Genomic DNA, 21,265 nt, shown 5'->3' with positions numbered 1-21,265 from the left:
AAACTCCGTCTCAAAAGAAAACAAAAAAATAAAACCAAAGCTGCCCAAACAAACAAAAAATTTCAAGAATCCGACTTGGCAATGGGGCTCAGAAGCTAAAAATGTTCACAAGCGCTGACCCAGAGTCCCATTTCTAGGAAATCATTATGCATGTACACAAAAGATATTCATCGCAGTGTTATTTAACACAGAGAAAACTGTAACAACCTGCACGCCCACCCAATGGAGATTCATTAAATAAATGATGAGAAAACTGTATCATCAGACATATATCTGGAAGGATATTTTGCTATTAGAAATAATATTTTGAAAAATGTTCATGTCTGTTGTTAAAGTACAAAAAAAAAGATTTTAAAGCAGTAATATAGAGTGATCCTGCTTTTGAAAACATATTGGGAGGGTATACCCCCAAAATAATAATAGTAGTCATCTTTGGTTATAAGTTTTATATAAATTTTATTTAAAAATGTTTGCTTCCTTCTATCTTATGCATTTTCCCTTTTTTCTTATTCATTTTCTATAATTAACATATATTAATTTCATTTAAAAAATTTTAAAAAACTAATCAGTTTAACTTTGCAACATCTCATTGCTTCACCTGTCAAGTGAGAGGGTAGACCAGATCACCCTAGATTCCCGCTGCCTTTAGCATTCTATGACTTGATAAGAAGAAGAAAAATGATGTTTTGTTATATCTCTTGAGGCTACAAGTGTAAAAATGTCAGACAGAAAATTTTCTTACAGCCATAGGTTGAACTGGTGCGAGCTCAAGGCCCTCACCTTAAGAAAGGCCCTCACCTTAAGAAAGGCCCACACCTACTAGTGGGGGAAGATGGCTCCCATCAACAAGAATCATCATAGGGTTTTACAGGCCACTTGGTGAACTCAGCAGGGGTTTAGATCACTTAGGAATTCTTTGGAAAAGGTAGTGTATCACATAACCTTTGAGAGTAAACGATCTCAGAGTCTTGAGATACATTTAGAAGTCCATCAAATGATGAGTATTTATAGACCACTTCACCCAACAGCAGCAGAGTGCTACATTCATTTCAGGCACCTACAGAGCATGTACCAAGACTGACCATATCCTGGGCTCTAAAGGAAATCTCACCCAATCTAAAGGAACTGAAGCTATACAGAGTATGTCCTCTGACCACACGAGGATCAAAGTAGAAATCAATAACAGAAAGATAGCAGAAAAATCTCCAAACACGTGGAAACTTAACAACATACTTCTAAATAACTTAAGGGTCAAAGAGGAAGTCTCAAGGGAAAATTAAAAAGACATTGAACTCAATAAAAATGAAAATACAACACAAAATTTAGCTGTGGGACATGACTAAAGCAATGCTGAGAGGGAAATTTATAGCACTATGGGCTTCCATTAGACAGAGGAAAAATCTCAACTCAATAAGCCAAGATCCCACCATGAGAACCCAGGAAAAGAAGAGCAAAGTAAACCCACAATGATAGCAAAGGAAGGAAGGAGGGAAATCACAAAGACAGGAGAATAGAAATCCTGGTAACAGAAAACAGAAAAACAATGCAGAAAAATCAACAAAACAGAGCTAGGTATTTGAAAATAATAAATTGTCAAACTTCTAGCAAGACTGACAAAGAATGAGAGGGAAGACACAGATTGTCAATATCAGGAATGAAAGAGGGAACATCACTACAGACCCTGCAGACATCAAAAGGCTAATAAGGGAACACTACAAATGCCTCTACACACATAACTCTGACATCTTCAATAAAATGGACCAACTTCTAGAGAAGCGTGAGGTACTACAACTCATTCAATATCAAACAGGTAATTTAAACAACCTATAGCAAAAGTCAATTCGTAATTTAAAAACTCCCCAAAATGAAATGTCCAGGCCAAGATGGTTCTAAACATTTATAGAGAATTCTACCAAATGTTTAAAAAGTCAACATGATTCTAACAATATCTTCAAGAAAACAGAGGAGGAGGAAACACTACCATTCTTTTTTTTTTTTTTTGAGACTGAGTCTCACTCTGTCCCCCAAGCTGGAGTGCAGTGGTATGATCCCAGCTCACTGCAGCCTCCGCTTCCTGGGCTCAAGTGATTCTCCTGCCTCAGCCTCCTGAGTAGCTGGGATTATAGACGCCCGCCACTAAGCCTGGCTAAATTTTTGTATTTTTAGTAGAGCCGGCGTTTTATCATGTTAGCCAGGCTGGTCTTGAACTCCTGGCCTCAAGTGATCTGCCTGCCTTGGCCTCCCAAAGTGCTGGGATTACAGGCATGAGCCACTGCACCTGGGCCCCATTCATTTTATGAAGTTGGTATTACCCTGATACCAAATGCAGACAAGGAACAACAACAAAAAGAAAACTACATGCCAACATCCCTCATGAATATAGATACAAAAATCACTAATGAAATAGCAAGTAGAATTCAGTAATATATAAAAATAATTGCATATCAAGATTTAGTGGGGTTTATTCCAGGGATATAAGGTTGGCTCAATATTTGGAAATCAATCAATGTAATCTCCAATCAACAGGCTAAAGAAGAAAAATTATATGATCATATTAACTAATTCATAAAAAACATCTGACAAAATTCAACATATGTTCATGAGAAAACTCTCATAAAATTAGGAATGGAGGAGAACTTCTTCAAGTTGATTAAAAGCATCAACCATAACCTTACAGCCAACATTATACAGTTGTTCCTTGGTGTCTCTGAGGGATTGGTTCCAGGACCCCCCATAAGGATGCCAAAATCCAAGGATGCTCAAATTCCTTATATAAAATGGTGTAGTATTTGCATATAATCTATGCACATCCTCCCGTACACGCTACATCATCTCTAGGTTACTTAGAATACCTAATACAATGTCAATGTTATGTAAAGAGTTGCTATACTGTATTGTTTACTAATTTGTATTGTTTTCCTTGTTTTTAAAATATTTCTGATCAGTGGTTGGTTGGATATATGGATATGGAACGCACAGATACAGAAGAGCCAACTGTACTTAATGGTGAAAAACTCAGTGCTTGCTGTGTGAGACTGTCACAAGGCAAAGCTGTCTGCTCTCGCTACTGCTAATTAACGTAGTGCTGGGAGTTCTAGCCAGTGCAATAGGCAAGAGAAGGAAATAAAAGGCAAACAGATTAGAAAGGAAGAAAGAAAACTGTCCTTGTTTGCCAGTGACGTGTTGTCTACATAGAAAATCCCAAGGAATCTACAAACAACAACAACAAAAAGAAAACACAACCCTCCTAGAACTAAGAAGAGAGTTTAGCAAGTTTGCAGGGTGGAAAACACACAAAATTCAATTGTATTTACTACAATTGTATATACTAGCAATGACCATGTAGACACTGAAATTATAAATAAAATACCAGCCACACATAGTGGCGCATGCCTGTAATCCCAGCACTTTGGGACGTCAAGGTTGGAGGATTGCTTGAGCCCAGGAGTTTGAGACCAGCCTGGGGAACAGAGATCTCCATCGCTACAAAAAAAAAAAAAAAAAAAAAAAAAAATTGCCAGGCATGGTGGGATGTGCCTGTGGTTCCAGCTACTCAGGAGGCTGAGGTGGGAGGATTGCTTGAGCTTGGGAGGTTGAGGCTGCAGTGAGCCATGATCAGGCCACTGTACTCCAGCCTCAGGGACAAAGACCCTGTCTCAAAAACAAACACCGGTACCATTTACAGTCACTCAAAAATGCCGCTAGGTGTAAAACTGACAAAACATATGCAGAAGTTGTATGTTGAAAACTACAAAACATTCATGAAAGAAATCAAAGAAGATATACACAAATGGCAAGACTGACCATGTTAATGGGTTGGAAGACTCAATATAGTAAATTCTCCCCACATAGGTAAACGGGTTTTACAAAATTCCCATTGAAAGGCCAGCAAGACTTTTTTTTTTTTTTTGTAGAAATAGAGATTATTCTAACATTTAGATAGAAAGGGGAAGGACTCACAAGAATAAAAACAATTTTGAAAAACAACAGATAAAATGAGAGGAATCAGCCTATCTTATTTTGAGACTTATGACATAATTTCAGTAATCAAGACTGTGAGGTACTGGCAGAAAGACAGACAGGTAGCGCAATGAAAGAAACAGAGGGCCCTATGACCATGTCTATACAGATACGCTCAACTGATTTTTGACCCAGATGTAAAAGCAATTCAACAGAGAAAAGAAAGCCTAGCAATGACTATGTAGACACTGAAATTATAAATAAAATACCAGCCACACATAGTGGCACATGCCCGTAATCCCAGCATTTTGGGAGGGTCGAGGTTGGAGGATTGCTTGAGCCCAGGAGTTTGAGACCAGCCTGGGGAACAAAGAGAGATCTCCATCTCTACAAAAACAAACAAACAAACAAACAAACAAACAAACAAACAAAAACCAAATAGCCAGGCGTGGTGGCATTCAGTAATAGTGTTGGAAATAGTGTTGGAAAAATTAGATATCTGCAGGCCAACAAAAAAGAAAAAGAGCCTTGATCTAGAATTCAGTTTATATAAAAATCAATGCAAAGCGGACCACAGATGTAAAACAGAAAACTATAAAACATAGAGAGAAAACAGGAGAAACCTTCAGGGTCTTTGGTAAGGTGGGGAGTTCTTCGACTTGACAGCAAAAACACAAACCAGAAAAAGAAAAATTGATAGACTGGAATTCATCAAAATTAAAATTTTTGCTCAGTGAAGGATCCTGGTAAGAGGATGACAAGACAAGCTACAGTCTGGGAGAAAATGTTTGCAAGACACGTATCTGACAAAGACTTGCATATAGCATATATAAAGAATGGTCAAAACTCAATGGTAGAAAACAAAACCAGCCAACTTGAAAGCAGGCAAGAGATGAGCAGATGGGTACTGGAGAAAGTCACAGATGGAAAGAAGCCCATGAAAAGACGCTGAGCACCACCCGGCCATTAGGAAATGCCAGTTACAACCACAGTGAGACACCACTGCACACCTATCAAAATGGCTAGGATACAAAATAGTGCCAACCCCCAGTGCTGGAAAGGATGTGGAAACACGGCTCACTCACTCGTGGCAGATGGGAATGAAAAATGGTACAGTCATTCTGAAAACAGTCTGGTAGGTTCTTCAAAAAACAGAAAAAACCAACTAAAGATGCAAGCAACAGGGCAGAGAGATGATGTACACGGAGAACTGATGTTCACACAAAGGCCTGTCCACGTGTTCCTGGCGGATGTATTTGTAGTAGCCGCAAATGCAAACAATGCAGATGCCTTTCAAGGGAGAATGGTTGAACAAACCGTGGTCCATCCATACCATGGAGTATGACTCAGAAAGAAGGGAATGAACCACGGATACAGGCGACAACCCAGATGGATGCCAGGGGGTTGTGCTGGGTGGAAGGTGCCAATCCTAAAGTCATGTTCTACTGCATGATCACATGTGTAGAACATTACAGAAATGACAACATCATACAAATAGAGACCAGAGGCTGGGCGCGGTGGCTCATGCCTGTAATCCCAGCACTATGGGAGGCTGAAGCGGGGGAATCACCTGAGGTCAGGAGTTCGAGACCAGCCTGACCAACATGGAGAAACCCCGTCTCTACTAAAAATACAAAATTAGTGAGGCATGATGGTGCATGCCTGTAATCACACCTACTTGGGAGACTGAGGCAGGAGAATCGCTTGAACCCTGGAGGCGGAGGTCGCGGGGTGAGCCGAGATCACGCCATTGCACTCCAGCCTGGGCAACAAGAGCGAAACTCTGTCTCAAAAAAATAAAAAAAGAGAGACCTCGTGATTGCCAGGGGACAGGGATCCAGTGAGGAATGGAAGGGGAGCGGCATGGCTATTAAAGAGCAGCAGGCAGGATCCTTGTGGGGACGCCATGTTCTGGATCTGGACTGTGTCACGGTCAATGCCAGGCTGTGACATTGTGCTAGAGTTTTGCAAGATGTCACCACTGGGAGAAACCAGGCCATGAATGGGCTTTCTCTGTATGCATCCTTACAACAGTGTGTGAATCTATCCTTGCTTCAAAATAAGAAATGTATAGACGGAATGGAATAAAAGTTAAGGAAGAGTTTTCCTTTGGACTTTGGAGATGGAACCCTTTGAGCACGACGGGATTTGTGTGGCTACATCTAATTTCCAGCACAAACAGCTGTCATGTTTCATGCCACTCTGTCCACATCTTCTCTCTGCCCAGTTCAGTGCTGGGGCAGATGCTGGTATCCTGGTCTGTCATAGCCACACCTCGGCCAGTGCCCCACCCAGGCCAGCATGTCAGCTATTCTCAGGAAGGGTACAGACACAAAGCTGCGCTCCCAGTGAGAACACCCTGGGGGCACTGCCCAGGTGGTGGTACTTACACTGATGGAATACATGTGACTCAGCACAGTGGGCTCACGGAACTACCTCTTTAGATAATGCAAAATATGCATTCTTTTGCTGGGGGAAAGAAGCAAAACCGCCAGTGTGTACAAAGGCCAACCACACCCACGCATCCACAAACAGAGCCCTGATCAGGAAGCGGGTGCCTCCTCTCCTGACCCTAGAATCATTGGAATTCCTGCTGTGGCCACAGTTTCCTCCCAGGGGAGTTCAGAACTTAAAACAACTGTGATTTCACGCATGTCAAGTGCTCAGGACTGCACCAGCCCAGCCCCGGCCACGTAAGCCCGGCCTGCCTCTGCTATTGCTGTTGGCATTATTAGTGTTTCTGCATCACGGAGGCCCACTGAGGGCCCCAGGTTTCCTCTGACCTCCCTTTCCTGCTTCCACCACCTTCCCTGGGGTGTCATCATCCTTGGGGTGACAGGGTGTGCTCCGGGCACCACCTCCAGGCTGTGAAGGGGTGAATCCCGCCTGCACCACCTGAATGTGGCCCTCACACCCTCTAGCACCTCCGGAATCCTCAGAGTCTGAAACCGCTGGATTCTGGGGGCAACAAACAGTTTTCAATTGCAAATGTTCATCCTTCCCAACCTTCGTGGCAAAATCACCTCGTGTCAGCCAAATTTGATATTATGTATGACACCTCCCTCTTTTTCCTAAATGCTGAAGGATGTAAAATGAATTTTAAAAATTAAAGCATATTCAAGTCATTTCACGTTGATAGTGTCTTAATAATAGTTTTAAGAAAAGCCAGCAATGGCCTGGGATGCTGGTAATTCACAGGGGGACACGACAGGGTCTTTAGGGTCCCTCTGGACCTGGAAGTTTTTGAGCAAATGGGGAGATTGCAAATAAGCCCCTGAGGGAGGGGAAGTCAGCATTAACTCTCGCTGATCCACGTGATGGAAACCGAGGGAGAGCAAGCTGATATTCACAGACAACTCATATGTTCTCCAAAGGAAGCTGTCCCCTGAGAACAACCAATAGAATAGCTAAAAGTGCCCCCGAGTCTGCATGCTAGAGTGGATTTCGTGGTGCTGCTCCATGCTGATGGGGATTTACCTCTAGATACTAATGACTTTAATAAAGGCAGAAGATTTGACTACACCAAGGATCAATCAGTCGTAATGACAGGTTTAGGTAGGCTCCTCTTCAGCCTCAACTCCCGGCTGCTTCTGGCCTGCACACGCCTGGACTCAATGAAGTGTGCTCACCTGGGTGCTGCGTCCTGCTGGCCTCCTCACTTGATAAGCACATGCAGGGAATGCTGGGTGGGGCTGGCAGAATTGTTTGCATGTCATAGGAGACTTTAGGTTTGTTCCAGGGCAATCCTGGAGTCCGGCAGAGTCTCCATGTCCTGTTTTTACATGCCGCCAGATCAGGTCAGCGTTGGGCCATGGGTTTGCAACAGAGGGGCCCAGGCCCTGCCCACTTGACAGAACCAAGGGTACTGGAATGAAGCAAACCTCTAGAGGGACCGAGGAGGGGCCTATGGGCTGCCAGCCTCATTCCTGGGCAGGACGCAGCTGTGTGGGTGGCAGGACGGACACCCTGCCTCATGGTGTTCACACGGCTGCCTCCATGTTCACGGGTGTCCAGGGCAGGGGCTGCCCCCGCCCCAAGCGATGCCCAGAAGCCATTGCCTGACTTCTCCTTGGTCTGAGTGGACAGTTCAAGCCTCTCCCTCGCCCACTTCTTCCAGGAATTGTTTACTTGTTTCAGGCAAATCCTGAGTCTACCCAGCGCAGAATGACATGAAATTTGATTTCACTGATTGCTAGCACAGCCTGACCTATGATTCTGATTCTAAAAATTAGTGTAACCCAATAAGCTAATTTGATTGGCCAGCCAGCTGATTTGCTTATCTCCTTTTTATCTTGTGCTGAAGAGAATACAAGCAGCAACAGCAGTTCTTCCGTCCTCCACGCACCTGAGCTGATGGGAATGTGTACTTTTCTCCCCTAGGCAAACGAATGCACACACGGCCCTAGCAATAGAACACGCTGGCCCCCAGACCCATGCATTGAAGGAGGCGACCTAGGAACACCAGCTTGGGCACTAGCATCCCAAGCACCGACCTGCAAGAGTAGAGGGAATAATATATCACAAGGGCGTGCGCATGTGGCCTGGGAGCTCATGCACGATCCATTCTATTGTCCTTGATTGTAGCCATTGCACGGCATCACTGGGCTTAGATTTGCAAGCAATGAGCCATGTTTCACCTTGTTAGTCCCGACCTGCAGCAACAGGGCGAGGTGCTGAGCACCCTCCAGTGAATATATACTTAATAGACACTTCCCAAGCATTAGAAAAAATACCTCTGCTGGATGGGCGCGGTGGCTCATGCCTGTAATCCCAGCACTTCTGGAGGCTGAGGCGGGCGGATCATGAGGTCAGGAGTTCAAGACCATCCTGGCCAACATGGTGAAACTCTGTCTCTACTAAAAATACAAAAAAATTAGCTGGGCATGGTGGTGGGTGCCTGTAATCCCAGCTACTCGGGAGGCTGAGGCAGGAGAATTGCTTGAACCAGGGAGTCGGAGGTTGAAGTGAGCTGAGATTGTGCCACTGCACTCCAGCCTGGTGACAGAGCAAGATTCCGTCTCAAAAAAAAAAAAAGGAAAAAAAAAAAAGAAAAATACCTCTGCTCTCCTTTCAGAAAAGGGTAAAACGGATGTCTTACTTTTTATTTTTGTATTAGGGAAAATAATTCATATTACTTGCCCCCAAAGTGATAAGCACTCTAGACGTCCTGAAGATTGTGGGGGGTGGGGGCAGGGTGCCTTTATTTCTGCTCTTGTCCAACCTCCGATCCCTGAGAGCCAAGGCTCTTTGGAGAAAGGGCTGGCAGGCTTCCCTGTCAGTGAGGGGTGGGGTGGCACTGTCCCTCTTCCTGGGAAGCAAACTCCTCTTCTGTCCCACTTTTGCTCTCTCCTGACCCCTGCAACTGCCCTTGAACTACTCAACTGGCTGAGGATGTTCTCACTCAGGGTACAGTCACTGGCAATTCACCGTTTATGGACATCATAAAACAGACGTTCAGATCAAGGACGACATTTCCTTTATAGCCCAGAAACACAATAAAGTTATATGATTAACAGTGACCTTAAAGGCACAGGAACCCTTCCTCTGGCCTGTCCTGCCTGCCAAGGGATTGCATAAGTCTATCAGCAGCCAAAGGACTATCCCAGATCACAGGCGTTTCAGCCACTCAGATAGGACGAAGAAAACAAAATCGACTGAAGATCCTGGTGGCCAAACGTGAAGTTTTGGAGAGTGTCTGCCTTGTCATTTCAGGTTCACCTCAGGGGCAGGCATTGAATTGAGTTCTTTCCCTTTCGTTTTCAGAGAGGGGAATTTCATGTTTTGCATCGTTTACATTTGACTGGGTGCAATTTCTCCCCATGCCCTCTTCTCTTCCTAGGATTAGTTTGCAGGCAGAAAAATGCCTGTGAAGCTGGCAGCATCTGGGGCAGCTAGCATGCATTTCCCTTTACTGTTTTATAGATCAAGGTACCGTAACATCTGTAAGGAGCTGTTACTGTGCTCTGGGTGCTGTTCTAGGTGGTTCACACATGTTAGCTCAATCCTTCTTTTTTTTTTTTTTTTGAGATGGAGTTTTGCTTTTGTTGCCCAGGCTGGAATGCAATGGTGAAATCTCAGCTCACTGCAACTTCCGCCTCCCGGGTTCAAGCAATTGTCCCACCTCAGCCTCCTGAACAGCTAGGATAACAGGCATGCACCACCACGCTGGGCTAATTTTGTATTTTTAGTAGACATGGGGTTTCTCCATGTTGGCCAGGCTGGTCTCGAACTCCCGACCTCAGGTGATCCGCCTGCCTCGGCCTCCCAAAGTGCGGGGATTACAGGCATGAGCCACTGTGCCCGGCCAGCTCAATCCTTCTTATAACCTGCAGGGGCTGCGTGACACGGAGAGAGGCCAAGTCATGACATCGTCAAGCCTGACCTGCCCTATTCCACCACGTTCCTATTCAGAGCTGCAAAGACGGGACAGAGCTGCACTTACTTTCCCTACAGAAAACCCCAGAGATACCTTTTTTTTTTCTTTCTGTGTGGCTTCTTGCCCATAGTGGGGTGAACTTATTTATTTATTTATTTATTTATTTATTTTTTGAGATGAAGTTTTGCTCTTGTCGCCCAGGCTGGAGTGCGATGGCGTGATCTCGGCTCACCTCAACCTCCGCCTCCTGGATTCAAGCGATTCTCCTGCCTCAGCCTCCCGAGTAGCTGGGATTACAGGCATGCGTGACCATGCCCGGCTAATTTTTTTATTTTTAGTAGAGACAGGGTTTCTCCGTGTTGGTCAGGCTGGTCTCGAACTCCCAACCTCAGGTGATCCGCCCGCCTTGGCCTCCCAAAGTGCTGGGATTACAGGCGTGACCCACTGCGCCTGGTGGAGGGGTGAACTTCTAAGGGGGTGTGGGTATGAATAACCAAATGGATGCCGCTGGGGGAATTTGAATTTGGGAGCCACCAGCTGGTTATACACGTTGCTGGGACTTTGTCCATTATCTGACAGCCTGTGTGTGTGTCACTGTAACCTGATAATCCTCTGGGAAAGTTTAATTATGTGAAGCCAAAGGAAATCAACTCTGGCTCATCGTGTCTGGGGCTTTGACTCTGTGCCAAATGCCCCCACAGACTAGTTCCAGGAGGGATTCTGTCAGGAAATTCTGTGATCCAATAAATTGATTATGGTACAAATGACAGAATGTTTGTAAAGATGGAGTCATTTTTGCAAACCAAAGGTTTTACTACATCTGTGGACTTTAACAGGTTGTACATAGCAGCAACATCTGTAGCAAGAGAAATTAAGAAGAACCAACTGATCACTGTAAAAACAAGACTGGAAGCAATACGAATATCTATCAGTAGGATACACAATAGTACATCTACAAAACGAAGTACTATGCTGCTATAAAAGAACGAAGGAATTTTTTTTATTTTTATTTTTGAGACGGACTCTCACTCTGTCACCCAGGCTGGAGGGCAGTGGTGCCATCTCGGCTCACTGCAACCTCTGGCTCCCAGGTTCAAGGGATTCTCCTGCCTCAGCCTCCTGAGTAGTTGGGATTACAGGTATGCGCCACTACACCCGGCTAATTTTTAAAAATTTTTTTTAGAAGAGACAGGATTTCACCATATTGGCCAGGCTGGTCTCAAACTCCTGACCTCAGTTGATCCACCCACCTCAGCCTCCCAAAGTGCTGAGATTTCAGGTGTGAGCCACTGTGCTTGGCCTAGAATGGAATAATATTCTATTTCTTGCTATAAAGTGACCTTATAATGTAGATGGCTAAAACTTAAGCAGAAAGTTCCAGGTTGAAGTGTCAGATGACAGAGTTTTAGGTTGTCAGAGAGGATGGAAATGGAAAGGAGAGTTCCCAAAGGAGGAAGCCATGGCGGTGGGACCCAAATTCTGTATAAACTACCCTGTTCCTTGGTGGATCCCTGAATGACGCATGTTTGTGGGCCTAGTGTGGCAGAGGTTTCAGCTCCTGCTGTGGAGGAGACAAAGTTTGGAGTTTAAATGTAGTCCAGTTAGAGGGGCTTGATAAATACCTCAGGCTTCCTACTAAAACCACAGAAGGGTCAGTCTAGAGATCTACCCTAACAAAGCATAAAACCAGGCTGCACGAGGTTCAGATGATCAGTCAGTAACGTAACTGACTCCTGGAGCAAAATTAACACTCTTCAGAGGATGATAAGAAAATCCAGTGTCTCTACTAGGTGTTATTTATAATCTTAGTCTACAATAAAAACTAGACATGCAAAGAAATAGGAAAATGTGACCCATGGCCAAGAGAAAATCATCCATCAGACGCCCTGGACACATGCCAGCTCAGATGCCAAAATGAGCAAACAAAGACTTTAATGCAGCAATTGCAAGTACGTCCAAATACCTAAACCAAAAAGGTGTTAGTAAGTAGTAAACAGATAGGAGTCTCGAGAGAGAAATCTATGAATAAGAGTTAAGTGGAAATTTTAGAATTTTAAAATATAATATCCTAAATAAAAAAAACTTCATGGATCAACTTACAGAAATTTGGAGTCAGTGGAAGAGTCAGGGAAATCAAGGACAGATCAACAGAAATTACCCAATTTGAAGGGCAAAGAAAAAAAAGATTATAAAAAACCGCAAAGCCGCAGTCACTTGAAAGATAACAGCAAACTTTCTAACATACGGGTCATTAGTGAGAAAGAATGGCGCACATAACACATAATGGCTGACAATTTTGCAAATTTGCTGAAAATGTAAATTCATAGTCCATGGAAGCTCAATGAACATGAAGAAGAATAAATAAGAAGAAAATGACACTGAAGCACATCATAGTCCAACTGCTGAAACCTAAAGATAAAGGAAAGAAATCAACAGCTTGAAAACAGCCAGAGGCCTGGGCACGGTGGCTCATGCCCATAATCCTAGCACTTTGGGAGCCCGAGGTGGGTGGATCACCTGAGGTCAAGAGTTCGGGACCAGCCTGGCCAACATGGTGAAATCTTGTCTCTACTAAAAATTAGTTGGGCGTGGCGGCGGGCACCTGCAATCCCAGCTACTTGGAGGCTGAGGCGGGAGAATCAGGAGGCGGAGGTTGCAGTGAGCCGACATCGCACCACTGCACTCTAGCCTGGGCGACAGAGCAAAAACTCCATCTCAAAAACAAAACAAAACAAACAAACCCCAAAGAAAACAGCCAGAGAAAAAAGACACACTTCATACAGAGGAATAATGATCAAATTAAGCTGACTTCTCATCAGAAACAATGGAGGCCAGAAAGAAAGTGAGTCAATATCTTTAAGCTTCTTAAAGAAAACCAACTGTGAATGCAGAATTCCACACCACGAAAACTCATCCTTCACAGTGAAGGCAAAATAAAGAAAGGCATGTACCTTGCCCGGGCACAGTGGTTCATGCCTGTAATCCCAGCACTTTGGGAGGCCGAGATGGGTGGATCACCTGAGGTCAGGAGTTCGAGACCAGCCTGGCTAACATGGTGAAACCTTGTCTCTACTAAAAATACAAATTTTTTTTTTTTTTTTGAGACGGAGTCTCACTCTCTTGCCCAGGCTGGAGCGCAGTAGTGAGATCTCAGTTCACTGCAACCTCCACCTCCTGGGTGGAGTGCCTGGGTGGGCATGGCGGTGGGCGCCTGTAATCCCAGGTATTTGGGAGGCTGAGGCAGGAGAATTGCTTGAACCCGGGAGGCGGAGGTTGCAGTAAGCTGATTGTGCACTCCAGCCTGGGCGACAGAGCAAGACATCATTTCAAAAAAAAAAGCATGTTCCAATGAGCAAAAGCTGAGAGAATTAGTTACTAGCAGATATGCACTGCAAGAAACGTTAAAAGAAAAAAGAAATGCTTTAGAGTGAAGGGATAGAATACAAGTTGGAAGTTGAGAAGAAATAAAAACATCAGAAATGGCAAATATATAGGCAACTATTAAAAAACTATCTTGAAGTTCATTTTCATAATTTCTTCAGAAAACAACTAGCCGTTTAAAGAAGAAATTATAGGCCAGGCACAGTGGCCTGTAACCACGCCTGTAATCCCAGCACTTTGGGAGGCTGAGGCGGGTGGATCACTTGAGGTCAGGAGTTCGAGACCAGTCTGGCCAAGATGATGAAACCCTGTCTCTACGAAAAATACAAAAAATTAGCTGGGCATGGCGGCATGCTTCTGTAATCCCACCTACTCGGGAGGCTGAGGCAGGAGAATCGCTTGAACCCAGGAGGTGGAGGTTGCAGTGAATTGAGATCTCACTACTGCACTCCAGCCTGCGCAAGAGAGTGAGACTCCGTCTCAAGCAAACAAACAAAAAAAGGAAATTATAATATTGTATTATGGGGCTTAAAATGTATGCAGATATAAAACATATGACACAATAGCTCAAAGGTGGTGGGAGAGGGGAGTAAGTAGACTTATATAGCTGCAATGTCCTTATTTTTTATGTGAGGCGGTATAGTATTAATTCTAAATAGATTGTGAAAAGTTCAGGATGATTAAAAATGGCCAAAAGATCTGAGCAGACACCTCAAAGAAGACATGCAGATGGCAAACAGGCATATGAGAAGATGCTTATCATGATATGTCACTAGGGAATTGCAAATTAAAGCAGGAAGAAGATACTGCAATACACCTATCGGAATGGTGAAAATCCAAGACACTGAAACACAAAAGCTGGGGAGGATGTGGAGTGGCAGGAACACTCGTTCATTGCTGCTGGGAGTGCAAAATGGCCCAGTCACTTTGGAAGACTGTTTGGCAGCTTCTTACAAAACTAAACCTGCTGTTACCAAAAGATCCAGCAATTGTGCTTCTTGGTATTTATCCAAATGTGTTAAAATCTTATGTGCACACAAAAACTTGTGCACGAATATTTATGGCAGCTTTATTCATAACTGCCCAAACCTGGAAGCAACCAAGATACTCTTCAATAGGTGAGTGGGTAAATAAACTGTGATACATACAGACCACAGAATATGCTTCAATGCTAAGATGCTGGGAAAAGGCATAAAAGAATCTTAAAGACGTATTAGTAAGTGAAAGAAAACCTGAAAAGGCTTTATTCTGTATGATTCCAACTATGTGACATTCTGGAAAAGGCCAAACTATGGAGACAGTAAAAAGATCTGGAGCTTGGGGTGGGAGGGATGAATAGGTGGAACACAGGGGGTTTTGAAGGCAGTGAATCTATTCTGTCTGAAACGGGGATGGGAGACACAGGTCATCATAGATTTGTCCAAACCCAGGGAATGTACAGCCCTGAGAGTGAACTCTGAGGTGGAATATAGACTTTGGTTGATAGGGATATGTCAGTGTTGGTTCACTGATTGTAACCAATGTACAATCTTTTTTTTTTTTTTTTTTCTGGAGACACAGTCTCTGTCTGTCGCCCAGGCTGGAGTGCAATGATGCAATCTTAGCTCACTGCAACCTCCGCCTTCCAGATTCAAGCGATTCCCCTGCCAAGTAGCTGGCATTACAGATGTGCGTCATGACGCCTAGCTAATTTTTGTATTTTTAGTAGAGACAGGGTTTCACCATGTTGGCCAGACTGGTCTTGAACTCCTGACCTCCAGTGATCTGCCCGCCTTGGCCTCTCAAAGTGCTGTGATTATAGGCGTGAGCCACTGCACCTGGCCGTAACCAATATACAATCTAATGCAGGACGTTGACGGTGGCAGAGGCTGAATGTCTGTGTGTTGGGGGGAACATGTGGGAGCTCCGTACTTTTCACTCAATTTTGCTGTCAATCTAAAAAACAAAGTCTATCAACTGTAAAAAAAAAAAAAAAAAAAAGGTAAAGATGCATATTGTAACACTTATAACAGCTGAGGAAAAATAATGCAAAAGAGACAGCTAAAGAGTCAGTAGAAGGAATAAAATGGAAAACAAAAATTTATTCAATGAACACAGGAGAAGGCAGAAAACGAGGAACAGAAAAACAAAACCCAAGATCAAGAAACACCAAACAACAACGTGGTAGAGCTAACCCCAACCATATCAGCAAAGACTTGGGTGCTCTGCTCACCATCTGGGTGCAATACACCACGTAACAAACCTGCCTGTGATACGTTTAGATCTGTATCTCAAATAAAAGTTGGGGCAGGGCATGGTGGCTCATGTCTGTAATCCCAGCACTTTGGGAGGCCAAGGCGGGTGGATCATGAGGTCAGGAGATCGAGACCATCCTGGCTAACACAGTGAAACCCTGTCTCTACTAAAAATACAAAAGTTAGCTGGGCGTGGTGGCAGGCACCTGTAGTCCCAGCTACTTGGGAGGCTGAGGCAGGAGAATGGCATGAACCTGGGAGGCGGAGCTTGCAGTGAGCCAAGATCGTGCCACTGCACTCCAGCCTGGGCCACAAAGCGAGACTCCATCTCAAAAAAAAAAAAAAAAAATTGGAATTAAAAAAAAGTTTTAACAAATTGACAAAAATTATATACATTTCCCATGGTCGAGATGATGTTTTGAAATATATACATTGTAGAATGGCTAAATCAAGTGAATTAACATACACATTATGCCACATAGTTATTTTTTTGTGGTGAGAATGCAAAATGTACTCTCAGTGATTTTTAAGAATAAAATACATTGTTATTAACTATTAAAAAGACAAAAAAACCCCCAAATACATTAAGTGTAAAGGGACATAGGACAAAATAATACAAAATTACATAAAATCTTTCAGAAAATACAGAAGAAAGTAAACTTCCCAACGTGTTTTATGAGGCCACTATAGGCCCAATATCAAAACATGACAAAGACACTGCAAGAAAAAAAATTACAAATCAATATCCCACTTAAGCATAGACAGTCACATTCTTAACGAATTGTTAGGAAATCAAATCTAGCAATACATAAAAAGTGGCCGGGTACTGTGGCTCACACCTGTAATCCTAGCACTTTGGGAGGCTGAGGTGGGCGGATCACCTGAGATCAGGAGTTCGAGACCACCCTGACCAACATGGTGAAACCCTGTCTCTACTAAAAATACAAAAATTAGCTGGTGTGGTGGTGCACGCCTGTAATCCCAGCTACTCGGGAGGCTGAGGCAGGAGAATCACTTGAAGCCTGGAGGCAGAGGTTGCAGTGAGCCAAGATGGCGCCACTGTACTCCAGCCTGGGCGACAGAGCGACACTCCATCTCAAAACAAAAACAAAACCAAATCAATACATAAAAAGCAAACACATCAGGGAGAGGGCCTACATATACTTTGTTACATTTATTCTCAAGTATTTTCCTGGAAATATTTCCTGGAAATACAAGTGAGTTTATCCCAGGAAATTTCCTAGGAATATTTCCTGGAAATACAAGTGCATTTACCTTAGGAAAGCAAAGTGGTTTTAACGTTTGAAAATCAATCAGTATTATTCATTATCTTAACAGAATAAAGGAGAAAAACCATATATATGATCATCCCATAGATGCAGAAAGGTATTGGAACAAAATCCAATACCTCTTTATGGGACAAAACCATTAGAAAACAAGGAACAAGAGGACACTTCCTCAACCCACCTCAGTAGATGCAGAGAGAACATTTGATAAAAGTTAACAAAGAATTTTGTCAAAGAACGTTAGACAAAAAACTCTCAGAAAACTAACAGTAGATGGGGACTTCCAACCTGATGAAAGGCACCTACAAAAAAATCTGTGGCTAACATTGTATGTAATGGCGAGAGACTGAAGGCATCTCCCCTAAGATTGGGAACAAGGCGAGGATGTCTGCTCTCACTTTTGTTTAACTGTATTGCAGTTTCAACTAGTACAACAAGACAAGTAAAAGAAATAAAAGCCAAAAATTGGAATGCAATAATTAAAGCTGTCATTATTCTCAGATGGTATAATTGTCTCTGTGGACAATCATGGGAACCTATAAAACAATAACTAGAACTAACCAACGAATTAAGCAAATTCACAGGATCCAATGCCAACATCCAAAAATCTATTGTATTTTTATAAACTAGCAGCAAACAATTGGAAAATTAATAAAATCCTATTCACAACAAAACCAGAAAACAGCAAACACTTTGGAGTAAAGTTAACCAAAGACATGAAGGACCTTTATCCTGCAAGTCATAACCTTTTGAGAAGTTAAATGAGACCTAAGTAAGTGGAGGGATATATCATGTTCATAGGTTGGAAGACTCAGTACGGTTAAGATACTACCCTCCCCAAATTATATATTAAATAAAACAGTAATCAAAGTCATAGATGGCTTTTTTTTTAATTGACAAGTTGATTCTAAAATTTGTAGGGAAAAGAAAAGAACCTATACAGTCAAAACAACTGAAGAGGAAGAACAAATGAAGAACTTTGAGTACCTGACTCCAGAGCACAGTAACGTAGCCAGTGTGGTGTTGGTGTGAGGATAGACCAATAGATCAATGAAGCAGAACAGAGTTCAGCAAGAGGCCCAAACATAGAGAGACCATTAACTTTCAACAAAGGAGCCATGGATTCAGGGGGAAAAGGAAAGTCTTTTTAACAAGTGGTGCAGTAACAGCTGGGTGTCAGCGTGGGGAAGAAAATGAACAGCAGTCTCTACTTCACAACACACACAACATTAATTTGAAATGAATGACAGATTAAAACATAACATCTCAACAATGACTGGGTTGTTAAAATTTTTCTTTAAATTAAAAAAACACATAACAGCTATAACTCTAAATCTTCTAAAAATGTATCTCCATGACCTTGGGATAAAAAAAAAAAATTATTAGGGCCGGATGTGGTGGCTCACGTCTGTAATCCCAGCACTTTGGGAGGTCGAGGTGGGTGGACCACCTGAGGTCAGGATTTCAACACCAGCCTGGCCAACATGGTAAAAACCCCATCTCTACTAAAAATACAAAAAAAATTAGCCAGGCGTGGTGGCAGACACCTGTAATCCTAGTTACTTGGGAGCCTGAGGCAGGAGAATCACTTGAACCTGGGAGGTGGAGGTTGCAGTGAGCTTATCGCACAGCTGCACTCCAGCCTGGGCAACAAGAAACCTTGTCTCAAAAAAAACCAAAAAAAACAAAAACTTATTAGAGAAGACACAAGAAGTACTAACCACAACAGACAAACTTGTTACATTGGATGGAATTCATCAAATTAAAAACCTCTGCTCATCAAATGACCTCATTAAGAAAAAGAAAAAGGCGGATAGCATTAGGATATATACCTAATGCTAAATGGCAAGTTAATGGGTGCAGCACACCAACATGGGACATGTATACATATGTAACAAACCTGCACATTGTGCACATGTACCCTAAAACTTAAAGTATAATAATAATAAAATTAAAAAAAAAAGAAAACGAAAAAGGCAAATCATAAACTGGGAAAAATGTTTGCCATATATATCTGACGAATTATATCCTATCTTATGTAGAGTTTCCTACAAACCAGGGATAAAAATAATATAAGCCAGCTTAAAAAATGAGCAAAATCCTTTCTTCATATATTTTTTTGAGATGGAGCTTTTGCTCTGTCAGCCAGACTGGAGTGCAATGGCACGATCTCGGCTTACTGCAACATCCACCCCCTGGGTTCAAGCGATTCTCCTGCCTCAGCCTCTCGAGTAGCTGGGATTACAGGCACCCACCACCATGCCCTGCTAATTTTTGTATTTTTAGTAGAGAGGAGGTTTCACCATGTTGGTCAGGCTGGTCTCGAACTCTTGACCCCAGGTAATCCACCCACCTTGGCCTTCCAAAGAGCTAGGATTACAGGCATGAGCCACCGGACCTGGCCTGAGCAAAATACTTTTGAAGAGACACTTCACAAAATATGACATTCAAATAGCCAATAAGACATTGCAACATGTTCAACATCATTAAAGTACTTGGAAATGCAAATTAAAACTATAAGAAGATAGGATTGCTGTTACACCTACTTGAATGTCTAAAATGTAAGCAGAGAATGCTTAGTGTTGCAGGGATGTGGAACAGCTGGATCACTCAGATGCTGCTGGGGGGAATGTGGAATGGTACAACCTCTTGGTAAAACAGCTTGGCAGTTTCTTTCTTTTTTTTTTTTTTTTGAGATGGAGTCTTGCTCTGTCGCCCAGACTGGAGTGCAGTGGCGCAACCTCTGCTCACTGCAACGTCTTCCTCCCAGATTCAAGAGATTCTCCTGCCTCAGCCTCCTGAGTAGCTGGGACTACAGGCACACTCCACCATGCCCTGCTAACTTTTTGTACTTTTTGTAGAGATGGGGTTTTGCCATGTTGGTCAGGCTGGTCTTGAACTCCTGATCTCAGATGATCTGCCCACCTCGGCCTCCCAAAGTGCTGGGATTACAGGCGTGAGCCACTGTGTCCGGCCCAGCTTGGCAGTTTCTTACACTTAACAATTAAGTCTTAAGTTAAACAAACACAGCATATGAGCCAGCCATTTCACTCCTAGGTGGACACAAGATCATGGACAAGGATGCCCACGATAAGACTTGTACAATAATTCTAGTAGCCGAACCCTAAACTGGAAATGATCCAAATGTCCCTCCACAGGAGAATGAATGAGCAAGGCGTGCAGTGCTCAGCAGTGCAAAAGGAAATAACTGCATGAACGGATCTTACAAACACCATGATGCGGATTGCTTGAGCCCAGGAGTTCGACACCAGCCTGGGCAACATGTCTCTACTCAGAGGCTGAGGTGGGAGGATCACCTGAGCCCAGGAGGTTGAGGCTGCAGTGAGCCATGATTGTGCCTCACACCCCACCTGGGCAACAAGCGTGAGACCCTGTCTCAAAAAACAAACACACACACAAACAAACAAACAAAAATGATGTTGAGTGAAAGAGTCCAGACATCAAAGAGCCCGTGCTGTATGATTCCAACCCCGTGAAACTCAAAAATAGGCAGAGCATTCCACAGTGGGGACTGCCTTGAAGGGGGTACAGGGACATTTTTCTAGGGTGATGGAAATGTCCTCTGTCTTGATTGTGGTGGTGGTTATATGCATGTGCACTTTTAAAAAATTTAATTTTAAGTTCTGGGATACATGTGCAGGACATGCAGGGATGTTACACAGGTAAACATGTGTCATGGTGGTTTGCTGCACCTGTCAACCCATCACCTAGGTATTAAGCCCAGCATGCATTGGCTATTTATCCTGATGCTCTCCCTCCCCCAACCCTCCTGACAGGCCCCAGTGTGTGTTATTCCCCTCCCTGTGTCCGTGTGTTCTCATTGTTCAGCTCCCACTTATGAATGAGAACATGTGGTGTTTGGTTTTCTGTTCCTGCATTAGTTTGCTGAGGATAATGGCTTCCAGCTCTATCCATGTCTCTGCAAAGGACATGATCTTGTTCCTTTTTATGGCTGCATAGTATTCCATGGTGTGTATGTACCACATTTTCTTTATCCAATCTATCAT

At 43.3% G+C, this 21,265-nt stretch overlaps 1 protein-coding gene across 1 annotated transcript in view; it reads right to left on the bottom strand.

Annotated features, from left to right (window-relative positions):
- PDE9A (phosphodiesterase 9A) overlaps positions 1 to 21,265 on the bottom strand; it is a 121,194-nt gene that overhangs the window by 46,592 nt on the left and 53,337 nt on the right. The gene's annotated exons all lie outside the window — the stretch shown is intronic.

This window comes from Nomascus leucogenys, chromosome 25 (assembly GCF_006542625.1).
Source record: "Nomascus leucogenys isolate Asia chromosome 25, Asia_NLE_v1, whole genome shotgun sequence".
NCBI classification, from domain to species: Eukaryota; Metazoa; Chordata; class Mammalia; order Primates; family Hylobatidae; genus Nomascus; species Nomascus leucogenys.
The sequence above is the reverse complement of the archived record's forward strand: the minus strand, read 5'-3'. Positions and strand labels throughout refer to the sequence as shown.